This window comes from Aythya ferina (genome assembly GCF_964211825.1).
Source record: "Aythya ferina genome assembly, chromosome: 14".
Taxonomy (NCBI): domain Eukaryota; kingdom Metazoa; phylum Chordata; class Aves; order Anseriformes; family Anatidae; genus Aythya; species Aythya ferina.
Window position 1 is genome coordinate 13,259,417 of NC_140312.1, and position 14,682 is coordinate 13,274,098.

Here is a 14,682-nt window from a genome sequence, read left to right on the forward strand (position 1 = left end):
TTCAGTCTCTCGTGTACAAAACGAATGGTTAAGTTTTCATTCACAAAGCAATTTCTTGTAAGCAAATTGAGTTCTATTTGCAGCCAGCACATTTAAGTTCAGACACTGGATAACACGAATGTCTTGCCTTAGAGATTAACTGTGTGTTTAAAAACCTCTCCTCTTGCATGCAAAATGTTCTGGCAAATTTACATTTCAAATGGAAGTTTCAGATTTTCTGTTAAAATACAACCGTTTTCTGTTTGACTGCTTTGTTTTCAAATTGGAAATACTATTTTGCAGGGAAAAAAAATGTCCAAGTTAAATGTTTGGGCAGGTAATAGAACCTTACAGAAATCAGTGCTGCATCACGGGCAAATCGTGGGTATCACCAGGCACGACCGTGTGAGTCACGGAGGTTTGGGAATATTTGCAAGCTAGCTCTAGTGTGAGACCTTTCTGTTCTCTTTCCCTTCTCCTCAACACTCACCCTCTTGTTGGAAAAGTAAAATAAAACTTTCAGCAATGGGAATTTCTCTTTTCTCGTGGTACCTGACTTGCCCATGGCCAAAGAGCGTCTCAGAGCTGTGCAGTGGGCACTCGGAGCTGAGGTGGTGCTGGGGGGCCCCAAAGCCTTTCCAGCCCTTCCCAGTTTGTCGCTTCCTCCTAGCTGTGTTGGAGCCGTGGCATCATTAGAAACCGCGGCTAACGAAGCCGTCAGGTCAGGACGTGTCACTTGGCAAACGCGTGTTGTGTGCGGGAGTTGTTGCGGACCTGTGGGCTGTGCTGCCAGTCATCACAGAATCACAGAATTTTCTAGGTTGGAAGAGACCTCAAGGTCATCGAGTCCAACCTCCAACCTAACGCTAACAGCCCTCCACTAAACCATATCCCTAAGCTCTACATCTAAACGTCTTTTGAAGACTTCCAGGGATGGTGACTCCACCACTTCCCTGGGCAGCCTGTTCCAATGCCTCACAACCCTTTCTGTAAAGAAGTTCTTCCTAACATCTAACCTAAAACTCCCCTGGCTCAACTTAAGCCCATTCCCCCTCGTCCTGTCACCAGGCACGTGGGAGAACAGGCCAACCCCCACCTCGCTACAGCCTCCTTTAAGGTATCTGTAAAGAGCAATAAGGTCACCCCTGAGCCTCCTCTTCTCCAGGCTGAACAAGCCCAGCTCCCTCAGCCGCTCCTCGTAGGACTTGTTCTCCAGGCCCCTCACCAGCTTCGTCGCCCTTCTCTGCACCCGCTCAAGCACCTCGATGTCCTTCTTGTAGCGAGGGGCCCAAAACTGAACACAGTACTCGAGGTGCGGCCTCACCAGAGCCGAGTACAGGGGGACGATCACCTCCCTAGCCCTGCTGGTCACGCTGTTCCTAATACAAGCCAGGATGCCGTTGGCCTTCTTGGCCACCTGAGCACACTGCTGGCTCATATTCAGCCGACTGTCCACCATCACTCCCAGGTCCTTCTCTGCCTGGCAGCTTTCCAACCATTCCTCTCCCAGCCTGTAGCTCTGCTTGGGGTTATTGCGCCCCAGGTGCAGGACCCGGCACTTGGCCTTGTTAAACTTCATGCAGTTGACCTCAGCCCATCGGTCCAGCCTATCCAGATCCTCCTGCAGAGCTTTCCTACCTTCAAGCAGATTGACACACGCACCTAACTTGGTGTCATCTGACACAGACAGTTTGTGCAGGCCTCCTGCTCTGTGTGCTGACAAATTCTGTTACTAAATTGCATCCCAGCAAGTGTAAGGGTGTTGTTGAGGCTGGTGGGATTGCTCTGAGGCTGGCCGGGTGCATGGAGAGTGGCCGTGTTGCGTGCCCGGCCCGTTCCCCTTGTGCCTTCCTGCTGGCCGGGCCCTGTGCCAAGAGACGGAGAGGGAAGGCAGGGTTTGGGTTTGAATTGTGTTCCGAAATAAAGGTCTTGGGTGCGTGTGGAGAAGTTTGATTTTTGTTTTGTGTGTAGAACTGCAACCAGGAGCAAGAGATCTTGAATCTCTTAGAAGCATCTGTGAGAGATATTTTAAGAAAAAAGTTCTCCTTTCAGGCGCGTGACTCAGTGATGTCCCAAGGGGAACTTGGAAGTGAAAGTGGCACCAGCTGTCTTTCCCCATTTTTTATTTGGGCACCGTGACTTGCCCTTTGTTGTTTCTTAAGCTGTGAGCCCCTGTCTGGAAGCAGGTAGGGCGCGTGGAGCAGGATCATTCAGATCGAGTGATGCTGCTGAGCAAGCTGAAGGAGGGAAATAGAGAAGCCTTTCAGCGAGAGGAAGGAGTTATTTGGGTGTTGTATCAGCTGTCTGTATGTGTTGTGTGTGGAGAGCAGTTAGTGCTGACCAGAGCAGGAAGGAGCCCTCGCCCAAATGCTGGAGCCCCTGCAGAACGTCTCTGGGGTGCTGTGCCCAGTCTCAGCCCTTGCCTGTGGAGCCTCCGAGCGTGCTTGGTGTGGCAGAAGGCAGCAGAGCTGAGGTTTACCCCGGCCTTTTCACAGTGCTGTTAGCAGTAATGAAAACCAACTGGGCTCTTCTGAAATTCTGCTGTGACATTTGAGCAGAAATCCCCTGGTGCCAGTGGGTTGGGTGGCAGCATTACAATTCCTTACAATTAGCTTCACAGAATAGAATGGCTTGGGCTGGGAGGGACCTCAAAGTGCCAACCCCCTGCCGTGGGCAGGGATACCACCCCCCAGATCAGGTTGCTCAGGGCCTTGTCCAACCTGGCCTTGAGCACCTCCAGGAATGGGGCATCCGTCTCTGGGCAGCCTGTTGCAGTCCTTCACCACCCTCTGAGTGAATAATTGCCTCCTAACCTCTCATCTAAATCTCCCCTCTCTTAGTTTAAAACCATTCCTCTGTGTCCTGTCAATACCTGACGGAGCAAAAGGTCGATCTCCATCTTTTTTAGAAGCCCCCTTTAAGTTTCGAAAAGCCACACTGAGGTCTCCCTGAAGCCTTCTCCAGGCTGAACAGCCCCAGCTCCCTCCTCCTTCTTTCACAGCAGAGCTACTCCAGCCTCTGATCACCTTTGTGGTCTCCTCTGGACCCACTCAGACTGCCCCACATCCTTGTGCTGGGGGCCCCAAAGAAAGAGCCCCCAGGATACAGTCGTATTTTGTATTCTCTGCCTCTCTCATGCAGTGAAATACCTGCTTTGTTTCTAGTTTTCTGGACACGTTTCCCCCCTCTGCTTGCTGTTAGCTGTTAGTGAATGGAGAGAGAGACATCACTAAATGAAAAAGAATACCTATTGTGGTATTGAAGTTTGCTCTCATCCTTACTTCCAGCATAATGAATATTGTTTGGAAATAGTCCTTGACACTTACTGTCACTTGTTATTGTTGTATTAAAAAGCATCTATTAAACGCCAGTTAATAATGGTTGAAATTACTGTAGATTCCGAGGGCTTGTTTTTAACTACTTAATTATCTTTAATATTGTTTTTGTAGCAGGAGCTTAGCATTATGAACGCAGTCGGATTCACACAGCTGCTGTTCTCATCCTTTCTTTGATATGGAATTGAGCGGGCGATTAAAGCATCCCGCTCCCTCATTTAGGTGTTGGTAACTCCTGTTTAGAGGAACTGGTTCTGGTAGCAGTTGTGTAATGCAACCCTGGGCATCCATGGCCTCCCGTAGCTTCATCCTCGTGAAGCTTTGAGCGGCCTTGAGAACGCTTTGCCACGCTAATGCGGGAGGCAGCCCCGGCAGCGCTGTCACGCAGAGAGGCGCCCGGTGCTCCCAGCTCTGTAAGTAAACATCCCCAGCCTGAACTGAAGGCTGATCATAAGGCGAGAGGAGATAAGTGCTCAAATGGCTCTCTTTGAATTGTTGCATAATGTAGGATGTGATGAAATCGGGCTTGGGGAATAAATTAGTAGATAGATGGAACAAAATTTATCTAGTAACCAAATGCTGCTCAACAAACTGCTTTCTCCTTCTATCTGGTGACGCCTCTTTTCTTGCTTTTTGAAGTGACCGTAGTATATCTCTTCTGTAGCTGAGCTCAGACTCCTCCTGCTTCTCTTATTTACTCAGAGCCCCCAGTGTGTTTTTCCTACACCATTTCATTTATTGTTAGTAAATCGTTCAGCCTTCAGGATGCAGTGTCCTGCTCTTCCCTTTATGTTACAGAACCACAGAATTACCTAGGCTGGAAGAAACCTCCAAGATCCCCTAGTCCAACCTCTGACCTACCACTACCAAGTCCTCCACTAAACCATATCACTAAGCTCTACATCTAAACGTCTTTTAAAGACCTCCAGGGATGTTCCCGCGAGGTGTACGTAGGTGGAAGCATTAAGAGAGCACACAGGAGTGTGCTACAGGAGTGATGGGCTTCCAGCGCTCACCAGGGCCTGTGAGAGCCTTCTGAGCTGTGCCTGCTCCTCCTGGCCCTGTGCACAGCGCCGTGCCCAGCTGCGATGTTCCCCTTTGCGTTTTCCTCCTCCCAACGTGTGTCCTGACGGTGGGCGAGCAGTAGGAAGGTGACATTGGCTGAGTTCTTGCCAGTGTTGTCCCTGCTTATAGATGAAGACGGGAGTGTATTGATTTACTCGCCATAACTGGAAGCTGGCTTCACAAAAACATGGTCTTAAAAGGCTTTTGAAGTGGCCAATTCATAATTTATTACTGTTTAGAATTTGCAAGTGGAGCTGTGGAGCACTAGGTTTTAACATTTATTTCACAATAGCATTCCCTGCAAAGGAAATTATTTTTTAGCAGTAAGGCATCTCTGTGCCATCACAGCTGAGCTCGGGCACAAAGGGGGTTTAATTTATTGATCGGATGCAATTCAGCGTTAGTGTGCTGAAGCTTCTGTTTGTTATTCTTTACTAATTCTCAATTTCTGTTGGTTGACGTTTCTCTTCAGATAAGGCAGCAGTACAAAAATGGAGAGTGTAACTGCAAGAAATTGTATTTGAAAACTAAGTTCTCATTTATTGTTGTGAGAACTTCAGCATCTTTTTTAGAGCTGTGCTGTTTTTTTCATAGTACCTAGTTCCCAAAATCCCGCTGAGTGCAGTAGGTGTGTTCTACTCAAACTTTTTCCAAATGAAATCCCAAATTGGGAAGTGCTGAGCAGCCGGGCAGTGCGGAGCCTGCATCCTTCAGAAAGTGTTGTTACTCCACGCAGCTGTTACAGGGAGCTGGAACAGCCAGACAACTGCTTTCCTTCGTCTGTTAGGTTCAAAATCAATTACAAATACTTCTTTGACAGGTTTTCTGGTATTTTCCCTCAAAACAGTGGGACTGTTACCATTCCCTTTTGGAAGCAGGCCAACAGGTCCATTAAACAAAAGATTTTTTTGTTTGTTTTTTAAGGAACAGAGAGTTCCCTCCTCTATCTGGAATACTCGTGCCTGCCCCTCTGTGCAGAACAGACCTCTCTGAGACAGAAAGCTGTAAAACCACGTGCTGTGCGTGTAGAAGCAGCTGCAGACGGCAGCTCTGTGCCTTTCTGTGCAGTGAGGTGGCCTGAGTTGTGAAGGCTGTAGGTCTGGTGTAAAACCATGCATTTTTCTCCCCAATACTCTACCTCTAAATACTGGTATCAATCTGGGTTGTCTTCAGCAGTTTCTCACGATGTTTTTTTTTTTTTTTTTTTTTTTTTTTCCAGTTCTTGGTATCTGTTACAGGCCCTGAGGGCTGGGCTCGGTTTGCTGTTAGCTGCGTGCGCTGCCCCTGCAGGGGTTTTGCAGAGAGCGGCGTTGCCTTGTGCCCACTGCGGTGCCCGGCCCGGCTGCTGTGGTACGGGGGTCCCCAAAATTGGGCCTGGGGCTCCAGGCGTGGTCTTCCCAACGGGATAAGTCTGTGTAAAAGGCAGAGATGGGGGGTTTGAGGAGAGGTTTACTATCTGAAGGGAAGCGTTGGGATAAGCACTTCTCGGTCATTCCTTGTGCATCTGAGTGCTCTGGTTTTATGACTACTTGCTGAGGAAGCCTACATTTCCATGGGGGCTCAGAGAGACCTTCTCTTTATTGGGTCACCTCTTGGTGTGTATTTTCAAGCAGAAGAGTGGTTACTTGCCAGATCACCGTAAGCATTAGCTGGTGACCTGGTGTGGAGCTACGAACCAGAGCTCGTCCTCTGCAGTGTCCCTGAGGGAGGCACAGCGTCTCCTGGTGTCACAGGGCTGGCGTATGGACCGGGGATCTGTCAGCTGGGGTCCCGCATCTCCCCTGCCTTGTTTGCTTTCTTCCGAATACAGAAGAGGGCATTTTTATTCTTCTCAGCCCTTTTTAGAGCGTGCTAAGGATCTGTGAGCCTCAGGCTTGCTTGGACAGCAGAGCAAGTCCTTCAGGAGCCCGTGTTGCTTTCTAAACAGCTTTTGGAGTTACTTTACCTGTGGCTCTTTAATTGGTGGGCACTTCTCTCACCTTTGATTTCTTTACAGGAGCTGTCAGTGTTCCAAAATTGGTCATCTTAATCCATAATTTTTATGATAGAAAACTGATGGAGGTCAGAAGCAAGTGGGAATTCTTCAATTCCCTTTTGCACTCAGTAAGCTGCAGTCTGCTGCACAAGAGACCTGTAAATGTAGGGGAAATCGTGTGAGCTTAGAGATCCAGCCCTTATTCACTTCCTAACCTACCTTTTGCTGGTGTTTCTCTGTTGTACTGTTTGGAGATCCCGATCTTCTCAGCCTGGGAAGGATGTGTCCCTAAAGAGGCAAACACGTTTCTCAGCCATGGATTCATGCATCAACACGAGATGCTAGACCTTGCTTCAGCAAATCCCGAGCCACAGCTTATCTCTGCGACAGATAAGCATCATTTCTAGCATAAATTTATGCTCCTCAGAAAAGCTAACACAGTCACAGTAAGCCTGATACACTTCACAAGGAGTGGGCCAGAGCTGTTATTCCTGATACTTCTTACGTTGCATCTGCAGAAGGACCGCATCGTGGAGCGCAGGGCTGGAGTTAACCCACCTCCGTGTGCAGGCTTTCTCAGCCTCCTTTGGAAAGGATGTGGGTGTTTGCTGTCTGCCCCTGTTATGGTGCAAAGAAATTTGCTAAGTAAACTGCCTTGCTCTTCAACCCGCCTTCTAATAATGCCGTGCTTACGCTGGGAGAGAGCGAAATCTTTCTTGAGAGGGGGAAGAGGAAACTCGAGGCAGACAGTTCCAGGTACCTTTGATGCAGTCCTCTTCCTGGGAGATATTTGCTCTGTCGCACTTCAAAGAATTTTCAAGGAAACGGGGCAAAACATGCAAATATTTCTTGCTAAGGTGGCAATTAAATTCATGCAGGAACTTCACGCAACACTGGCAGACTTCTTGTCGGAGGCGTCACGGGCAGGAGGATCAGATCCCTTGCTCGTGAGGAACTGAGCCGCACGCTTGACACAGCGTTAGCAATGATTTTACAGGTCGATGTAGTACTGGTCTTGGTGAGACTGGTCATTGTAAGGACATTCATTCGTTCTTTCTGTGTTAGCAGGCAGGACATCAGGATTCTCTGGGTCTCCTTCATTTTTGTCTCACAATCTGGTCTGGAGGTCTTCAAGGCTTGGCACAGGAGAGTTTTCGCATGCGTGGTGTGGGTTTTATGATTCTTTAAATTGGCAATAGCATCTAAATAAATCAAAGGAGCTGTCAAAGTCAAGGATTTGATGGCTGTCTACAAACCCCATAACAGGACGGAGCAAATCTCACAAATACCCAGCTGGCAGGTACGGAAGATGTGGTGTAGCAGAGAAAGAAGGAACTAAAACCAAAACCTTGTACTGCTTTGCATAATATTTCTGTGGCAGAGTAGTCTTGGTTGCAAGCCTCCACTCTGAGAAGGCACAACTTTGTGGCCCAGAATGGTCTCTTGCTGCTTTGCACAGGGTGGTTTTAACAAAAACTTCAAAAGTTTTTGTCAACTCTCTTGCCCTAGAGAAATACCGGTGGTTTTAATTCCACTTTTTCACTAACTTTGTAAGTACCAAACTCTGTTCGATGGCATTGGGCTGGCAATTAGGGATTTTTACCTGTTGAAGCTGAACACTTTCCTTTTGAATTCTTAAATGCTTTTAACGTACTTCAAGTCGACCCATACTTTGATACAATTATTAAGCCAAAACCTGGCTTAATAATTTCACCAGGAATGGTCTGAACTACACTTATTGAATAAGCCTTTTTTTTTTTTTTTTTTTTTGGCATCTCTTCCACTCTTTTTTTTTTTTTTAATAGACTTCAAGTATATGGATGCAAACATCCTTTGTGTCTGTGGACACTTGACGCTAGAGACTTGCAATTGAAAAACTCTTGTCAAGAAACCTGCTTGTTGTAACTGATAAATGGTGGCTACCACGGCACCAAATGTGCTAGGGCCAGCATTCAGTGAGGAGGTAAATATAACATATGTTAAAAGATCTAAGTATTTAAAAAACAACTAACAAATAACAGTGGGCTTTAAAATCCTCTCCTTATATGATATTCTGTAGCTCGTAGTTAAATGTCCAGTTTGAAAAATCACTTGAGCAAGGGTTTAGTGAAGGTATCTTTAGAGTAGTGCGGGTGACTGCAGAACTTGAATGCACGCAGGGACTCGCTTTGGAAAATCACAGTACTGTCTGTTAAGCTTTTGAAGATATTTGAGCTAGAGGATTTATTCAAGACATAACACCAAAAAATATTCACTATAATCTTACAGTAATCCAGGTACAGTTTTGGACACTTAGGCTCAGTTTGATAGAGCAAATGTGGTCTGAAAGTCTTGAGCACGTATACAAGTGTGTGTTTGAGGAGAAACAGTGAGGACTGGGCCAAATGCCTTCAAATTCAGTGTCTAAATAGCAAAAATGCAGGATGCCTGGTGCTCGTGAATGCCTGTAGAGACACTTTATGTTAACCTGAAGTATCTATTAAATTCTCCATAAGCCATGTTAACCCCAACGTTATCCTTCAGTGCAGCGAGCTGGAAGCAAAAGCCCTTTTGGGTTCCAAACCAGGAGGTGAAATCCGTAGCTGGCACGTCGGATGGTGCTCTCTTTTTGCTCAGAAGTAAAAGAGGCACCAAGCAGTTTTCCTACAGAGGTGCCATCGAACCCGAATGTCTTCAGCAAGTAAGGAGATGCGTGCTGGCCCAGCGGTCACAGCGTTGCCTCCCAGGCTTCGTTGCACAACGTGCTGGTTTCGGCGGCGGCGCTGCCGCTTGGGGCTGCTGCCCGTTGCAACAGCTCACCTCGCAGGGTGTGCTGTAACGTGAAGTGAATCACTGATGTGATGGATTAAAAATAATCCTCCCAAAAGGGGAACCTGAGACGTTAGGCAACCCTCCTCCCCGCTCTCAAACCCTTTTCTGGCTCAGTGATCGGCCTTTTCTCTTAATGAACTGTGCCTTGCAGTTGCAGGGAGAAGTGGCGCTGGCCTTCAGAGGTCAGGAGCATTACGCATCCATTATGTAAATCATGTGAAACCTAAATTAGGCAATTGCACATTCCTTTTAATACCTAGATAAAATCATCACTTGAATGTAGGGTGTCTGGCTAACCCCAGGCAAGGCTGAGTGGATACTTGCAAAAAAAAATAATTTGAGTATTCTTTTTTTAATCTCCTTTATTACTTGAAGGCTTCTTTCTTTAGCTGGAGTTAGTCTGCGGCCTGTTCTTAATAGAAGGTTTTCTCAAGGCTTTTGGTTGCTTGTATTACGTGTGATTACAAAAACACACTGAAATGGGGAATAAGCAAAAAAATGGTGTTTCAAACGCTTAGTGATTAGGATTTCATGGATTGAGTATTGCTTCATTAGTTGCCAAATCTGAGATTCACTGCCATACATCTTTGGAGGAAACAAATGGACTTCTTATTGCATAGTTAATTCTGGTGGCTTCTTTTTCTGTAGTTACTCTGTGTGCGAATTTGTTTCCTCCCACCCTTCGATTTGCAAAAGACAACTGAGGGTGCTGAGGCTGTGTGTTCTGTCATGGTATTGTTTCAGGCTCCTCAGTGTATTTCAGTAAACTTATACAAAAAAAATAAGATTGAAACCACTTCAAAATGTGGTTGAAGTTCTTCCGATGAGAGTGAATTTGATGCTGGGGACTTGCAGTGGTTTGGAGTTGCCTGTTTTTAAATTACTCTTCAGCTCCGTGTGTCACTCGCCGCTTTCTGTGAGCTGGCAGCGAGCGTCCACGGCTCGTCTGCCTCCTTCCAGCTCGTTTTCATTGAGGGCTGACAGCTCGCAGAGAGCTTCTCCGGATCTTAGGGACAGAAAAGGCTATGAGCACCAACCGGTGCCTGTATTCAGTGGTGCTGGGCATGGGAGAAGAATGGATCGGGTCTTTAAGAATTATTTTTTTTGATCTTTATTGATCTGCATCTTTGTAACCAGCTAGGTTCTTCCCGATGCCCCTTAACGTCCAGTTCTTGGTCCTGCAGCTCAGGCACCTTCGTGCCGGGAGTCATCTTCGTCTGCTGCCTGGCGCGGTGAGGTAACTAAATTTGGACAGAGCTGCTTTCACATGGAACCAGCAGCAGAAATCCGAGCCTAAATTCCCTCTGGGAATCTAGGAATAACCCCAGAAGTATTTTAACTTTGCACTGGGCAGCCAAGTTACAAATATATTTAATCTTAACGGAGGCTAGTTTATTTTTGATGAATCTGAAGCCAGCTAATGATGCCCCCATTGCCAGCTTCATCTGAAATGTGCTCCGAGATGCTCCTCATCCTACCATTAATCTGAAAAAATTTTGAATAGGGGCAGTTGTGTTAGGGCATGGTGGGCTGTGTGCTCTGCCGTGTTCACCCATGGGTGCGTTGTGGAGCAGGGCGGCTGGGGCTTGGTCTCCCCTGCCCAGGGATGTGCACATGGTGCTGATGCGCTCTCAGACCTAGTTTGTAGGGGATGGGGGCTGGCCCTGAGCTCCGTACTTAGCTTGTGGTGCTCCTGGGGAAGCGGTGTGCTGCGGGGACAGATTGCCCAGCACAGCCCTTCCCAGGCTCTGGTGGGCTTGTTCAAGCAGGCTCCTAAATGCTGTGTTCCCCTTCTACAGCTTGGGCCATGCGTACAGATGAGTGGATCTTGGGGGGTTCTTCGCTTCTGCTCTGGAAGGGAGAAAAGGCAGGATGGGCTGAAGCCAGCGTTTTCTTGTCGAGTTTCCATTTGTGATGGTTTTGTTGTTTTTAATAGGAAATAACAGCTTTACTTAGGGCATAAAAGCTAGGGGGCTCTTCCGCAAGTATCGAGATGGTTTCTCAGATAGTAAATGCTACTTACTGCTTGATTATACAAAAAGAGTAAGTTTGGCTTATCTAATCCTCCTAAATGCCTAACAAACCACAGTTGTTTTGGGTCAGTTGTGTAGATGCGAGTGGTCTGAATAAACGCGTAGTGTGGGACTAGTGCCCGTGCTGCAGAACATGTGTTGCATTTCTTCAGGAGTTTGAGCAAGTTCCTTTAGAGATGACTCACAGAATCACAGAATCACAGAATTTTCTAGGTTGGAAGAGACCTCAAGGTCATCGAGTCCAACCTCCAACCTAACGCTAACAGCCCTCCACTAAACCATATCCCTAAGCTCTACATCTAAGCGTCTTTTGAAGACTTCCAGGGATGGTGACTCCACCACTTCCCTGGGCAGCCTGTTCCAATGCCTCACAACCCTTTCTGTAAAGAAGTTCTTCCTAACATCTAACCTAAAACTCCCCTGGCTCAACTTAAGCCCATTCCCCCTCGTCCTGTCACCAGACTCGAGGCAAAGTTTCCCTGGAGTCCTAACCACGTGGAAGGAAAACTGGCTTGGTGCTGCAGTAGGATTCGAAGTGCAGCGGGCTCCAGTTCTAGAGCTTGGTGGTGGTCTGGGGGGAAGAGTGAATTGGATGAGCCGTGAGCAATGTTGTTAGGGCAAAACCAGTCATTGTGTTCTAGCTGAGATGACTTCAAAATGAAAAAAGAGGAGGCAAAAGGAGAAAAGAAATCCGTGTCTTGCCCCTAGCATGTGTACCTTTGTACAGCTAGTTAGTCACAGCCCTATTTCTAATAGCTCTGAAGTGAACGTTTCACTGTTCAAATGAGTATGCACAGAGGAATTTCTTTTGGAGTACTCATGGTCTAGAGCTGCATAGCTTAATCCAGCAGGTGAGGATTTCCATTTCCATTACCATTTTCTATTCTTTTAGTACACTGATTCTGTGTGAAACTGCTCGATGGACATTTACACTTGCTGAGGGCTCAGCACCTTTGCCCACAGAGAAGGGCTTGTGCCCCGCATGAGCTTTGCGGCCTTGTGGCTGGGCACTCAGCGTGGTGAGGGCTGCCTGATCCCATCACTGAATCCCCCAGGTCCCTGCTCCTTGTCCCTGTAAGTCCAGCACGTTGGGGCGGGATGGGTACGGGCAGGTTTTGGTCACTGAGTCCTGACACCCAGCAGTCGAGGAGCGCAGGGTGCGTTGGGAGCGGTTGTGCAAGGAGCGGTTCAGACACAGCCCCGCGGTCCCTGCTGAGGTAAGCCCTCCCTAAGAAGTACAAACCTATTTCATATTTAAATAAAAAAGCTGGGGATGGACAACTTAATTGTCTGCCAGATCAAAAGCATCCTCCCTGTCTAATTGTAGAACTTCCACCTGCTGCTGCAAACCCTGCGCGTCTCTGGGAATGCAGTAATTTTGCTTTTTCTTGTAGGATCCATTCCCTGAGTGAAAATGCACGCACGCTGGAAAACAGCTGGTAATTTGAACAAGAGGAGCAGCTTTCTTCTTGTTACAACCTAAACTGCCTGCTAATTCAATCAGTAAACCACGTTTTTATATTAATCTTTATGACGACCTGTATTATACTCTTCCTGAAGTCTTAGGAGGCAGCGCGGTGCTTTGCCTTTGCACTTCTTCAGTGGTTGTGCCTTGCGGGTTGGGGTGCGAGTTGCCAGATGAGCGGCTCTGTGGGACAGCTCCAGACCCCGCTGCCTGCCCATGGGAAGGACACGGCATCCCCAGGAGTTTGGGGATCGCCCCAGAGCCCTTGTGTAGTGTTTTGTGGGGTTGGATCCGAATAGTTATCCTGAACTTCTGCTTGTCTCAATGGAATTTAGTTTTAAAAACAAATGATGTAGCTTAGTCCTTGGTGAACACGGCCCACGTTGACTTCTGAGGTTAACTTCATGTTAGGCTGGAGGTGCTAAATGTTAAGAGTTCTACATTTTCTGACGATGAACAGATTAACTTTGCAGAGGGAAGGCAAAAAGGCTGCTGCTTTAGAACCAGAGTTAAGCAGCGGTGCCAATTGCCAGTCAAAAGAGCATTCATGATCAAACGGGATAACCTGCTTGACACATGTAGTATTTAATACCTGTTTCTCTCCTTTCAAGCCTGCAAAATAACTGTTCTAGAGCATTTAATTGAATAATGATTTGAGATTTTCTGGGCAGAGACAGGAGCTGGTGGTTACTGGGGGCTCTTCCAGACCAGGGCAGCACTTCCAAAAACTGAGGCCCCCGGGAGGTGTGAAGGTGGCTATGTAAAAGCATCAGGTATCTGTTAAAAATGTCGTCCTGCAAGCCGTGGTCAAGCTAGTGTTTGTTTTTAGATGGTTATCCAGTTTGTGTTTGAAGTATCTCTGGTACCGAATCTTCCTGCACGCGTTCTGGTGGTTAGTCAGAGGCTAAGTAAAACCGGCGCTTTATTTGCAGTCCGAGGGTTTTCTGCTAATTTTGCCTTCAGCTGTTAGGTCTTGGTAGACTCTCTTAGTATTTCCAGTATATTTTTGGTTGGACTTCTAGCAATAACGATGCTAAAATAAACCTGGCAACTGGGAGAGCAGCTAGCTAGGTAAGAGCTGGAGGGTGCTGAGCTCGATTTCTGCAGATACCCAATGCTTATGTAAACACTTTAATTTAAGCTGAAACAAGCAATTGTTAATGCAGATGCCGAATATAGATATGACCATAATCAGCAGAATTAACTTTCAATTCAGTCAAAACCCTTCAAGTTGAACTCCACGAACCTTAGAGCTTTGTCTTTGAAGTGCTTTATGGTGATGGTGGCCAGCGGATTGAGAGTTTTCTCTACCATCAGAAATGTGATTTGGGAAGTTATTTGGACAAGAGCTGCGTTTTCTACTTTTTTTTTCTTAAGGGGCTATTTTCATAAAGGTATGGCTTGATTATCTCACTAAATTAAAAGTAATAAATTTATATTTCTGTCCTGTTACAGACTTAGCAGAGAAACGTGGTGCGGAAGCACTCATCGAGGTTAAACCTGTAGCTGGGGTACCTGTAGCTGGTGCTGGTGCCCTCTCCTCTTTGAACCTAGCATCTTTGTTGCCCCAATTTGAGTAACTGCCCCTAATATTTTATGCTAACTTCATGAATACAGGAATCTTTTTTCATCCTTTCTCCCTGTATAGCCCATGGCTCTGTTTGCAGGGAATTTTTTGAGGTTACGAGTCCTTGCAGTTGTTTGTATAAACTCTTTTTTTCCATGGCCACCTATTTCTGACCTGCAGTTTGGAGCCACCGCAGCATTTGTGCATTTCTCTGCAGAAGAGTATCTGCAGATTTGCAGGGATGTGATAAGAAAGAGATTTTGTCCTTGATACTGGTTCACATTTTGTGTGGTTTAGATCAGCGGTTCCCCGGCTCTGTTTGTGTCTGTGCTACAGGATGTTTTACCGAGAGCCTCTCAGTAGTTAAAAGAAGAAAAAATGTTCCTATCCCTGACCAAGGACCAAGACGTTGTTAACAACCACTGTTTAACAGGTCCCTGGATTAGGAAATA

General features: G+C 46.8%; 1 protein-coding gene across 3 annotated transcripts in view; it reads left to right on the forward strand.

Moving 5' to 3' along the window:
- Nucleotides 1-14,682, forward strand: part of FBXW11 (F-box and WD repeat domain containing 11) — a 76,091-nt gene that overhangs the window by 16,773 nt on the left and 44,636 nt on the right. The window lies entirely within an intron of this gene.